The following is a 12,403-nucleotide window of genomic DNA, read 5'->3' on the forward strand; positions in this document are numbered from 1 at the left end:
ACATAACAGCATATATACAAGGAACTATTTATAAGTCCAGTCGTTGAGGCTGTCGACGGATTCGCATGGACCGCCTGAGTAGGCTGCCTCCGGATGTGAGCCAGATCTGCTTTGGATATTAGGTTGGCCGAAGCACCGGTGTCCAGCTTGAACCGGATGCTTCAATTGTTGACCTGTACTGTGGCACGCCACTTGTCCGCACAATCCACTTTAAGGATGGGCGTGTGTGTTGCTGAATGTGAGGAGGCATGGTTATGCATGATGATGTCCACTCGATACGGGGACTCCAGGCAGTCGTCTTCTGGATCGGTGATGGGATCCGGTTCCAAGTCCAGCAGCCCATGCTGCACTTTGAACTCGTTTTCATTGGAACGGGTACCGCTGGCCCCCTGTCGGAGGTGTAGATCTGCACAGAGCAGCATAATGGCCAAGCCTCTTGCAGTTGCGACATCGCCTGCCTCTAGCAGGGCATTGCCACTTTAAATGGGTGGTGCCGCAGTTGGGGCACGTCATTACGTCGACGTTGTGACGTTCGGCGCATCTTCGCGCTTGCGCAGTGCGGTCAGCTGCCGCTTGCACATGCACAGTGTAGACTTCGGCCGTTTAATTTTCCCAACCCTGATGCGCCTGCGTGGGACCCCTGGAAAAACGTGCGAAATGGTCGCCTTCATCGATGCTCAGACCCCGCATTCAGGCGATGGCCTGTACACTTTCAGCCTTGTGGGAGGCGAATTGGTCCTGCTCTGCCGACTTCAGGCGGGAATAGCGACTTTTCGCCCGTTCGTGGACTTTGCATGTCTCGATGGCCACTGGCAGGGTCATATTTATAAATTTTAGGAGCTGCTCCCGCAGGGCGTCGGAGTGGACGCCAAACACAATCTGATCCCTGATAAGGGAATCAGCGGTGTCTCCTTTGTGGCAGGACTACGCTATAATGCGAAGCTGAGTAAGAAAAGACTGTAAAGACTGTAAAGACCTTGGGCGAGATTCTCCGACCCCCCCCACTGGCCCAACAACAGTGAAGGGGCAGTGATATATTTCCAAGTCAGGGTGGTGAGTGACTTGGAGGGGAACCTCCACGTGGTGGAGTTCCCAACTATCTGCTGCTCTTGTCCTTCTAGATACTAGTGGTCATGGATTTGGAAGGTGCTGTCTGAGGAACCTTGGTGAGTTACTGCAGTGCATCGTGTAGATGATACACAAGGGTGCCATTGTTCCTCGGTGTTGGAGGGTTTGAATAATTGTGGAACGGGGAGCAATCAAGCGGGCTGCTTTGTCCTGAATGGTGTCGAGCTTCATAAGTGTGTGTTGGAGCTGCACTCAACCAGGCAAGTGGAGAGTATTCCATTACACTCCTGACTTGTCCCTTGTAGATGGTGGACAGGCTTTCGGGGGTCAGGAGGTGAGTTACTCCCCATAGGATTCCTAGCCTTTGACCTGCTCTGGTAGCCACAGTATTAATATCGCTAGTCCAGTTCAGTTTCTGAACAATGGTAACCCCCAGGATGTTGATTGTGGGGGATTCAGCGATGGTAATGCCATTGAATGTCAAGGGGCGATGGTTAGATCCTCTCTTGTACGAGATGATCTTTGCCTGGCACTTGTGTGGTGCGATTGTAGCTTGCCACTTGTCAGCCCAAGCCTCGATATTGTCCGCATCTTTCTTCATTTGGACATGAATTGCTTCATTGTCTGAGGAGTTTTGAATGGTGCTGAACATTGTGCAGTCATCCGCAAACATCTCCACTTCTGACCTTATGATGGAAGGGAGGTCAGTGATTAAGCAGCTGAAGATGGTTGGGCCGAAGACACTACCCTGAGGAACTCCTGCAGTGATATCCTGGAGTTGAGATGATTGACCGCCAACAACCGTAACCATTTCCTTTGTGCCCGGTATGACTCCAACCAATGGAGAGTTTTCCCCCCTGATTCCTATTGACTCCAGTTTAGCTAAGGCTCCTTGATGCAATACATGGGCAAATGCTGCCCTGGTGTCAAGGGCAGTCACTCACACCTCACCTCTGGTATTCAGCTCTTTTGTTCATGTTTGAACCAATGCTGTAATGAGATCAGGAGCTGAGATCCCTGGCACAACCCAAACTGAGCATCTGTGAGCAGGTTATTGCTGAGTAAGTTCCGCTTCAAAGCATGGTTGATGACTCCTTCCAGCACTTTGCTGATGATAGAGAGTAGACTAATAGGGTGGTAATTGGCTGGGTTGGAATTGTCCTGTTTCTTGTGTACAGGACACACTAGGCTAATTTCCACATTACCGGGTAGATGTCAGTGTTATAGCTATACTGGAACAGCTTGGCTAGGGGTGCGGCAAGTTCTGGAGCACAAGTCTTCAGTGCTATTGCTGGAATATTAGTCAGGGCCCATAGCCTTTGCTGTATCCAGTGCCTTGAGCCGTTTCTTTATATCATGTGGCGTGATTCATATTGGCTGAAGCCGGACATCTGTCTGAAGATTATTACAGATGCCTCAACCTTGTCCTTTGCACACTTGTGCTGGGCTGCTCCATCATTGAGGATAGGGATATTTGTGGAGCCTCTTCCTCCAGTGGGTTGTTTAATTGTCCGCCACCATTCGCTGGATGTGGCAGGACTACAGAGCTTAGATCTGATGCGTTCACTGTGGAATCACCTAACTCTGCCTATTACTTGCTGCTTATGGTGTTTGTCACACAAGTAGTCCTGTATTGTAGCTTCACCAGGTTGACACCTCATTTTTTTTGTAGGGCATGATGTTACTTCTGGCATTCTCTCCTGCATTCTTCATTGAACCAGGGTTGGTCCCCTGGCTTGGTGGTAATGGTAGAGTGGGGGATATACCAGGCCATGTGGTTACAGATTGTGGTTGAATGCAATTCTGCTGCTGATGATGACCCACAGCTCCTCATAGATACCCAGTCTTGAGTTGTTAGATCTGGTCAAAGTCTATCCCATTTAGCACAGTGGTAGTGCCACACAACATGATGGAGGGTAACCTCAATGTGAAGACGGGCCTTTGTCTCCACAAGGACTGTGCGGCGGTCTCTTCTACCGATATAGTCATGGATAGATTCATCAGGCAAAATGGTGAGGATGAGGTCAAGTATGTTTTCCCCTCTTGTTGGTTCCCTCACCATCTGCTGCAGTCCCAGTCCAGCAGCTATGTCCTTTAGGACCTGGCCAGCTCGGTCTGTGGTGGTACTACCGAGCCACTCTCAGTGATGGACATTGAAGTCCCCAACCCAGAGCATATTCTGTGCCATTGCCACCATCAGTGCTTCCTCCAAGTGGCGTTCAACATGGAGGAGTACTGATTTATCAGTTGATGATGGCCGGTACATGGTAAATAGCAGGAGGTTTCCTCGCCCATGTTTAATGCGAAGCCATGCGACTTCATGGGGTCCAGGATCGATGTTGAGTGCTCCCAGGGCAACTCTCTTCCGACTGTATGCCATTGTGCCACCACCTCTGCTGGGTCTGTCCTGCCGGTGAGGCAGGATATACCCAGGAATGGTGATGGTGGTGTCTCAAACATTGTCTGTAAGGTATGATTCTATGTGCATGACTATGTCAGGCTGTTGCTTGACTGGTCTGTGAGACAGCTCTCCCAAAAAGAGCCCCCAGATGTTAGTAAGGAGGACTTTGCAGAGTCGGCAGGGTTTGCTGTTGTCATTTCCAGTGCCTGGTTTGATGCCAGGTGATCCGTCCAGTTTCATTTCTTTTTCATGTTTTTGCAGCGGTTGAATACAACTGAGTGGCTTGCTAGGCCATTTCAGAGGGCACTTAAGAGTCAAACACATTGCTGTGGGTCTGGAGTTACATGTAGTCCAGACCAGGTAAGCATGGCAGATTTCCTTCCCTAAAGAGTGTTAACTGATCATACCCTTCATGCAAAGTTTTTTAAAATAAATTTAGAGTATCCAATTCATTTTTTCCAATGAAGGGGCAATGTAGCGTGGTCAATCCACCTAGCCTGCACATCTTTGGGTTGTGGGGTGAAACCCACGCAGACATGGGGAGAATGTGCAAACTCTACACGGACAGTGACCCAGAGCCGGGATTCGAACCCGGGTCCTCAGCGAACCCGGGTCCTTAGCGCCGCAGTCCCAATGCTAACCACTGCGCCACATGCCGCCCTTTCTTCATGCAAAGTTGCCCTTTCAATCAAAACCTTCAGATGCAAGTGTTGTGCTAAAAACTAAACCAACCACTGTGAATCTGTGAGCTTCAAGTAAATAAATATTTGAATTCAAACATACACTGGGAAAAATGTATCCAAATTGATTTCCAGCATCTCTCACTGTAAGACATCTGTGTAACAAATTCATAGCTCTTATTTAACACATTTCGCTACACTGCTTGGTAGAACCTTCAATTATTTTAATGTATACATCACATATCCTAATCAACGAACAGGCAATTCATTTCAGCTCTCCCAGTGAGTTTGTTAATTTTTATATCAAACAGAATTTCCCCGTCTGTTCTCTTATCAGCATAACAGTGGCTCCATCAGTCAGTGAAAGTCAAGGGCCGGGGTTCTCCGTCGGCAGGACCCTCTGCTTCGCCAGCAGCGCCCTCACACCCGCGGATTTCCCGACGGCATGGGGTTACCACAATGGGAAACCTGATTGGTCGGCTGCCGGGACGGAGGATCCCACTGCCGGTGGGGGCGCGCCGTGCCAGAAAACGGGTCTGGCAGGATGGAGAATCCCACCCATTAAATTTTACAACTGGTTTTCCATAGTACCGGCTACATATCACACCATGCCTACAGTGTTGGCTACATTTCCCACTGTGCTGAGAAAAAGTTGTCATTATTGCATTTTTCTATTCTAAAGCTTTTAATGCATGTTTTAATCTCAACAAATATGATATAATTTCAGTTATCCTACTTCGAGAGATATACAAGATGACAAGGTTTGCCTTGGAGTGGCTGGGCTGGTGGGTATGGTGTTGTTATGGACAACGGGCAGGAAAGTGGAGTTGAGGCCGAGAGAAGATCAACCATGATCGTATTAAATGGTGGAGTGGGCTCCAGGGGTCATCTTGCCTTACTCCTGCTCTTAGTTCTCATGTTATTATGTTTAATATCTGCACATTCTGTTCCAATGTCCTATAGCATCCTGTTTGCCTGGTTTAACGGTGGAAGCCAACAACAAATGTTCTGGATTGCAACGTATTGAGATGAAGTGCACAGTAGTGGAAGTATGCACTGGAAATATGAATAAATGAAAGCTCAGGCAGACAAAGACCTTGGAGACCTCATTACAAACCTGCTTTTTCCAGCTGGTGCCCGTGATGTAACAGTCCCACTCGAGTCAACCATTCAACCAATAAAGGAGGAGAAAATACACACCAAGAACAATGCCAGAAGGAATAAAGACAGCTTGAGCCAGAGAGATGCAATTATAGTGTTCTGAGGCAAATACGTTTTACCTGAACATATGATGCACCCCTGTTGTTTTACAGAGCTGATTTCTGTTTATAATTGAGAAGCTATCTGTTTGGTTTTTCACTAGTTAGAAGCAGTGAAATGGAATATATGAAAAAACAGGATTCACTGTTCATTCATTTTAGGATCCCCTAACTCAGTAAATTTACCCTGTGACGTCACAAATAACATGCACAAATAATAATCCGAGGTCATGCAGTGATAAGAATGAATGCTGCCCACTGGGAAATCCGGTATTTCACCTTTCTTTTCAGTAGAGGATGCCTATTCATCTATTTTTGGAGAGTAGTATGATGAACAGCAGGTGGTCCTGTGGTAAGGTAAGGTAAAGTCACCATAATCCCAGAAGACCATGGACTGCTTTCCCCTTCGAGGGGGAGGGCTGACTGGTGGTGATTTAATCTGAAGATCACCACACCTCAGGCGAGGGGCAACGTGGAGAAGGCGGGGCCTTCATGAATAACCTCAGCCAGTATGGGAATTGAACCCGCTCTGCTGGCCTTGCTCCGCATCGTGAATCAACTATCTAGCCAAGTGAGCTAAACAAACCCCCAGTGCAGTGATAGCAGACCTGCCTCTGGGCCAGAAACTTTGGGTTCAAGTCCCACATTAGGACCTGATGGTCACAGATAGTGCATTCATAACATGGCCATCACCCTTGGACTGATCTGTTCCCTGTAAGAACACTCTTCACGACGCCCTATGCTGACCTTGTTTGGCCCTTGTTTCGCACTGTCACTAATCACTATTTGTTGATGTACCATTGTCAATGCACTCTGTCGGTTATTCTTTTGTCTACTATGTACATACTGTGCACGTCCCCTTGTCGCAGAAAAATACTTTTTACTGTACTTCGGTATGGTACATGTGACAATAAATATCAATCAATCAATCAAACCGGTTGATGATCAGGCTGTGAATCCTTCCAATATGCTTGTTGTAACTAAATGCCAGATTAACATACTGTTAACTAAATGGCTCATGGAGTTTTGTGGTTGCATTATGTGACTACATTGAATTTAAGTGTATGCCTCATGGGTGAATTCTCCAGCCCCACTGCAGTGAATGAGAGATTTTACCGAGCACCAGATTCTCCTTGCTTGCTCGCAGCGATAGCGGGGCAGACAAACAACGGAGGATCCCAGCCAATATTTCTCATGGAATCGTCATGGTGTAATAAAATTTGTAGTCTGGAATTTCCGTGCTTTCCCCTACCCTGGGGTTTTTGCACGGTGGAGGTGCCTCGATATTAGCCACTGGAGGGATCATCCAGTCCCACTGAAGTCTACGATGTTTGGCATGGCTCCCTCGTCTTGCCATCAGGGATCGACTTCAGTGGAACCGGAAGATTGCTTGGATGCAAAGGGCAGCACGGCAGCACAAAGATTTGCATTGCTGCCTCACAGCGCCAAAGACCCGGGTTCAATCCTGACCTTGGGTGACTGTGCGAAGTCTGCACGTTCTCCCAGTGTCGGAGTGAGTTTCCTCCGGGTGCACCATTTACCTCCCACAGTCCAAAGTTGTGCAGGTTAGGTGGATTGGCTGCGATAACATTGCCCCATTAGTGTCCTAAATTAGGTGGGGTTACGGACTTATGGGGATAGGGTGGGGGTGTGGGCCTAGATGGGGTGCTCTTTCTGAGGGCCGGTGCAGACTCGATGGGCCAAATGGTCTCCTTCTGCACTGTAGAGATTCTATACTTCCATACATCACAAGATCCCGCTGGCAGGAAGGGTCAGAAAATCCCGCCCCGTAGGTTCTCTTAAACATTGGGCAGTGGTATCTGCCATGATTTGAAATTTACAAATGACTCAGTCTGTACTTAATAAGTGTTATAAAAAATGAAAGTGCTGGATAAACTCAGCAGGTCTGGCAGCAACTGTGGAGAGTAACAGAGAAACATTGGGTGGGATTTTCCTCCCCCTCCGTAGTGTGTTCTGCAGTGAGAGGGTGGCTAGATCTTCAGGTCCTGCTGTTGTCAACGATGTATCCCGTTGAATGCACCCTTTTGCGGCGAGGCTGCGCCATCTGCAGGACTGTAAGATCCCGGCAATGTAAATGGCCAGAAAGTCCAGCTCTGTTTCTCTCCACAGATTGGGACAATAAGTGATTATTATTATGCTGCCAGATCTGCTGAGTTTATGGAGAATTTTCTGTTTATATTTCAGATTTCCAGCATCTACGGCATTTTGCTTTTATTTAATGCATGTTATGGGTTTATGCTATCTTGGTTGTCCTTGCATTTTCCAGTTAAGCGTATCTGAAATCCTGTTGTCTGAATCCAAGCTCATAGAAAGGCCCATCCGTTCATCACCTCAGTGTTAACTGACAGTCCATTGATCTTGTACTCAAATCCTTCTCTGGCCTCACGCCTCCTCATGTGGGCTACGTCTTCCAACTCTATCCTGAGCACTCTGCATACCTCTTGGTCTCTTCAGTATCTTTGATCTGCTTCACCCCACCTGTTGTGACCATCGCTTCCAGGTCCAGGTCCTAAACCCTGGAATAACATCCACAAACATCTCCCCATTCTTACTTCTCTCTCCACTTTTAAGGTGTTTCTTTTAAGGTGTAATATTAAAAACAGGGTGACATGCCTTCTTGATGATTAACAAAGAACAAAGAACAAAGAAATGTACAGCACTGGAACAGGCCCTTCGGCCCTCCAAGCCCGTGCCGACCATGCTGCCCGACTAAACTACAATCTTCTACACTTCCTGGGTCCGTATCCCTCTATTCCGATCCTATTCATGTATTTGTCAAGATGCCCCTTAAATGTCACTATCGTCCCTGCTTCCACCACCTCCTCCGGTAGCGAGTTCCAGGCACCCACTACCCTCTGCGTAAAAAACTTGCCTCGTACATCTACTCTAAACCTTGCCCCTCTCACCTTAAAACTATGCCCCCTAGTAATTGACCCCTCGACCCTGGGGAAAAGCCTCTGACTATCCACTCTGTCTATGCCCCTCATAATTTTGTATACCTCTATCAGGTCTCCCCTCAACCTCCTTCGTTCCAGTGAGAACAAACCGAGTTTATTCAACCGCTCCTCATAGCTAATGCCCTCCATACCAGGCAACATTCTGGTAAATCTCTTCTGCACCCTCTCTAAAGCCTCCACATCCTTCTGGTAGTGTGGCGACCAGAATTGAACACTATACTCCAAGTGTGGCCTAACTAAGGTTCTATACAGCTGCAACATGACTTGCCAATTCTTATACTCAATTCCCCGGCCAATGAAGGCAAGCATGCCGTATGCCTTCTTGACTACCTTCTCCACCTGTGTTGCCCCTTTCAATGACCTGTGGACCTGTACTCCTAAATATCTTTGACTTTCAATACTCTTGAGGGTTCTACCATTCGCTGTATATTCCCTACCTGCATTAGACCTTCCAAAATGCATTACCTCACATTTGTCCGGATTAAACTCCATCTGCGATCTCTCCACCCAAGTCTCCAAACAATCTAAATCCTGCTGCATCCTCCGACAGTCCTCATCGCTATCCACAATTCCACCAACCTTTGTGTCGTCTGCAAATTTACTAATCAGACCAGTTACATTTTCCTCCAAATCATTTATATATACTACAAAGAGCAAAGGTCCCAGCACTGATCCCTGTGGAACACCACTGGTCACAGCCCTCCAATGAGAAAAGCATCCTTCCATTGCTACTCTCTGCCTTCTATGGCCTAGCCAGTTCTGTATCCACCTTACCAGCTCACCCCTGATCCCATGTGACTTCACCTTTTGTACTCATCTACCATGAGGGACCTTGTCAAAGGCCTTACTGAAGTCCATATAGACAACATCCACTGCCCTACCTGCATCAATCATCTTAGTGACCTCCTCAAAAAACTCTATCAAGTTAGTGAGACACGACCTCCCCTTCACAAAACCGTGCTGCCTCTCACTAATACGTCCATTTGCTTCCAAATGGGAGTAGATCCTGTCTCGAAGAATTCTCTCCAGTAATTTCCCTACCACTGAAGTAAGGCTCACCGGCCTGTAGTTCCCGGGATTATCCTTGCTACCCTTCTTAAACAGAGGAACAACATTGGCTATTCTCCAGTCCTCCGGGACATCCCCTGAAGACAGCGAGGATCCAAAGATTTCTGTCAAGGCCTCAGCAATTTCCTCTCCAGCCTCCTTCAGTATTCTGGGGTAGATCCCATCAGGCCCTGGGGACTTATCTACCTTAATATTTTTTAAGACACCCAACACCTCGTCTTTTTGGATCTCAATGTGACACAGGCTATCACCACACCCTTCTCCAGACTCAACATCTACCAATTTCTTCTCTTTGGTGAATACTGATGCAAAGTATTCATTTAGTACCTCGTCTATTTCCTCTGGCTCCACACATAGATTCCCTTGCCTATCCTTCAGTGGGCCAACCCTTTCCCTGGCTACCCTCGTGCTTTTTATGTACGTGTAAAAAGCCTTGGGATTTTCCTTAACCCTATTTGCCAATGACTTTTCATGACCCCTTCTAGCCCTCCTGACTCCTTGCTTAAGTTCCTTCCTACTTTCCTTATATTCCTCGCAGGCTTCGTCTGTTCCCAGCCTTTTAGCCCTGACAAATGCCTCCTTTTTCTTTTTGACGAGGCCTACAATATCTCTCATCATCCAAGGTTCCCGAAAATTGCCGTATTTATCCTTCTTCCTCACAGGAACATGCCGGTCCTGAATTCCTTTCAACTGCCACTTGAAAGCCTCCCACATGTCAGATGTTGATTTGCCCTCAAACATCCGCCCCCAATCTATGTTCTTCAGTTCCCGCCTAATATTGTTATAATTAGCCTTCCCCCAATTTAGCACATTCATCCTCGGACCACTCGTATCCTTGTCCACCAGTACTTTAAAACTTACTGAATTGTGGTCACTGTTACCGAAATGCTCCCCTACTGAAACATCTACCACCTGGCCGGGCTCATTCCCCAATACCAGGTCCAGTACCGCCCCTTCCCTAGTTGGACTGTCTACATATTGTTTTAAGAAGCCCTCCTGGATGCTCCTTACAAACTCCGCCCCATCTAAGCCACTGGCACTAAATGAATCCCAGTCAATATTGGGGAAGTTGAAGTCTCCCATCACCACAACCCTGTTGTTTTTACTCTTTTCCAAAATCTGTCTACCTATCTGCTCTTCTATCTCCCGCTGGCTGTTGGGAGGCCTGTAGTAAACCCCCAACATTGTGACTGCACCCTTCTTATTCCTGATCTCTACCCATATAGCCTCACTACCCTCTGAGGTGTCCTCTCGCAGTACAGCTGTGATATTCTCCCGAACCAGTAGCGCAACTCCGCCTCCCCTTTTACATCCCCCTCTATCCCTCCTGAAACATCTAAATCCTGGAACGTTTAGCTGCCAATCCTGCCCTTCCCTCAACCAGGTCTCTGTAATGGCAACAACATCATAGTTCCAAGTACTAATCCAAGCTCTAAGTTCATCTGCCTTACCCGTAATACTCCTTGCATTAAAACATATGCACTTCAGGCCACCAGACCCGCTGTGTTCAGCAACTTCTCCCTGTCTGCTCTGCCTCAGAGCCACACTGTCCCTATTCCCTAGTTCTCCCTCAATGCTCTCACCTTCTGACCTATTGCTCCCGTGCCCACCCCCCTGCCATACTAGTTGAAACCCTCCCGCGTGACACTAGCAAACCTCGCGGCCAGGATATTTATGCCTCTCCGGTTTAGATGCAACCCGTCCTTCTTATACAGGTCACACCTGCCCCAGAAGAGCTCCCAGTGGTCCAGATAATGGAAACCCTCCCCCCTACACCAGCTGTTTAGCCACGTGTTTAGCTGCTCTATCTTCCTATTTCTAGCCTCACTGGCACGTGGCACAGGGAGTAATCCCGAGATTACAACCCTCGAGGTCCTGTCTTTTAACTTTCTGCCTAGCTCCCTGAACTCCTGCTGCAGGACCTCATGCCCCTTCCTGCCTATGTCGTTAGTACCAATATGTACAACGACCTCTGCCTGTTTGCCCTCCCCCTTCAGGATGCCCTCTACCCGTTCGGAGACATCCTGGACCCTGGCACCAGGGAGGCAACATACCATCCTGGAGTCTCTTTCACGTCCACAGAAGCGCCTATCTGTGCCCCTGACTATAGAGTCCCCTATTACTATTACTCTTCTGCGCTTTGACCCTCCCTTCTGAACATCAGAGCCAGCCGTGGTGCCACTGCTCTGGCTACTGCTGTTTTCCCCTGATAGGCTATCCCCCCATTAGTGTTTCTTATAACCTCTGTACGGATGTGACTCAGTGTGTAATTTGACCTGAGTGAACCTCAAAGCCCCTCAGGATGCTTTACCACATTAAAGATGTTATATAAATGCAAAATTGTTGGATCTCATCTGGTTTCCAAAACACAAACTACTTCCTCCTTTTGATCAACTGCCAACTTGGAGCCCGTGCCCCCTGTAGCTTCTAATTGACTTATGTAGAAATTTGGATAATGAGATTTCTCCAAGAGTCAGTGTAAAAGAGCAAGTACTTCACAATATGTTACAGCTCTAGTCAGGACCCTCATCACAGCAGTAGATTTGTGGTACAGTCAACAACTGCTTGGCATTCCTTGAGGCACAATTACACTTAATTGTATTCCTAACAATATGCCACGTGCTTCAAAGTGAATGTGAGCCAACCATTATCAATTGATGTGGAACTTGAGGACATAAACTCCAGCTGGATTTGGGGTCCAGACTCCCCTTACAATAAAAGATTGAATTGTGGAACGCAAAATTATGGCACAGAAGAATCACCACCGCCTGCCAATCAAGAGAAAGATGCATAACTATCAGGACTGCAGCTAAATATAAACTGACTGCTGCCAAGTGTCGTTGAGTTTTGCCAGTTATATTTCAGAATGTATTTACAAATTGGACAATGCATCCTTTCATTGTGAACTGTGGGAAGAATAAAGGAAAGGTGGGCTGTGCAGATAGTGAA

This window comes from Scyliorhinus torazame, chromosome 1, assembly GCF_047496885.1.
Source record: "Scyliorhinus torazame isolate Kashiwa2021f chromosome 1, sScyTor2.1, whole genome shotgun sequence".
Classification (NCBI taxonomy): domain Eukaryota; kingdom Metazoa; phylum Chordata; class Chondrichthyes; order Carcharhiniformes; family Scyliorhinidae; genus Scyliorhinus; species Scyliorhinus torazame.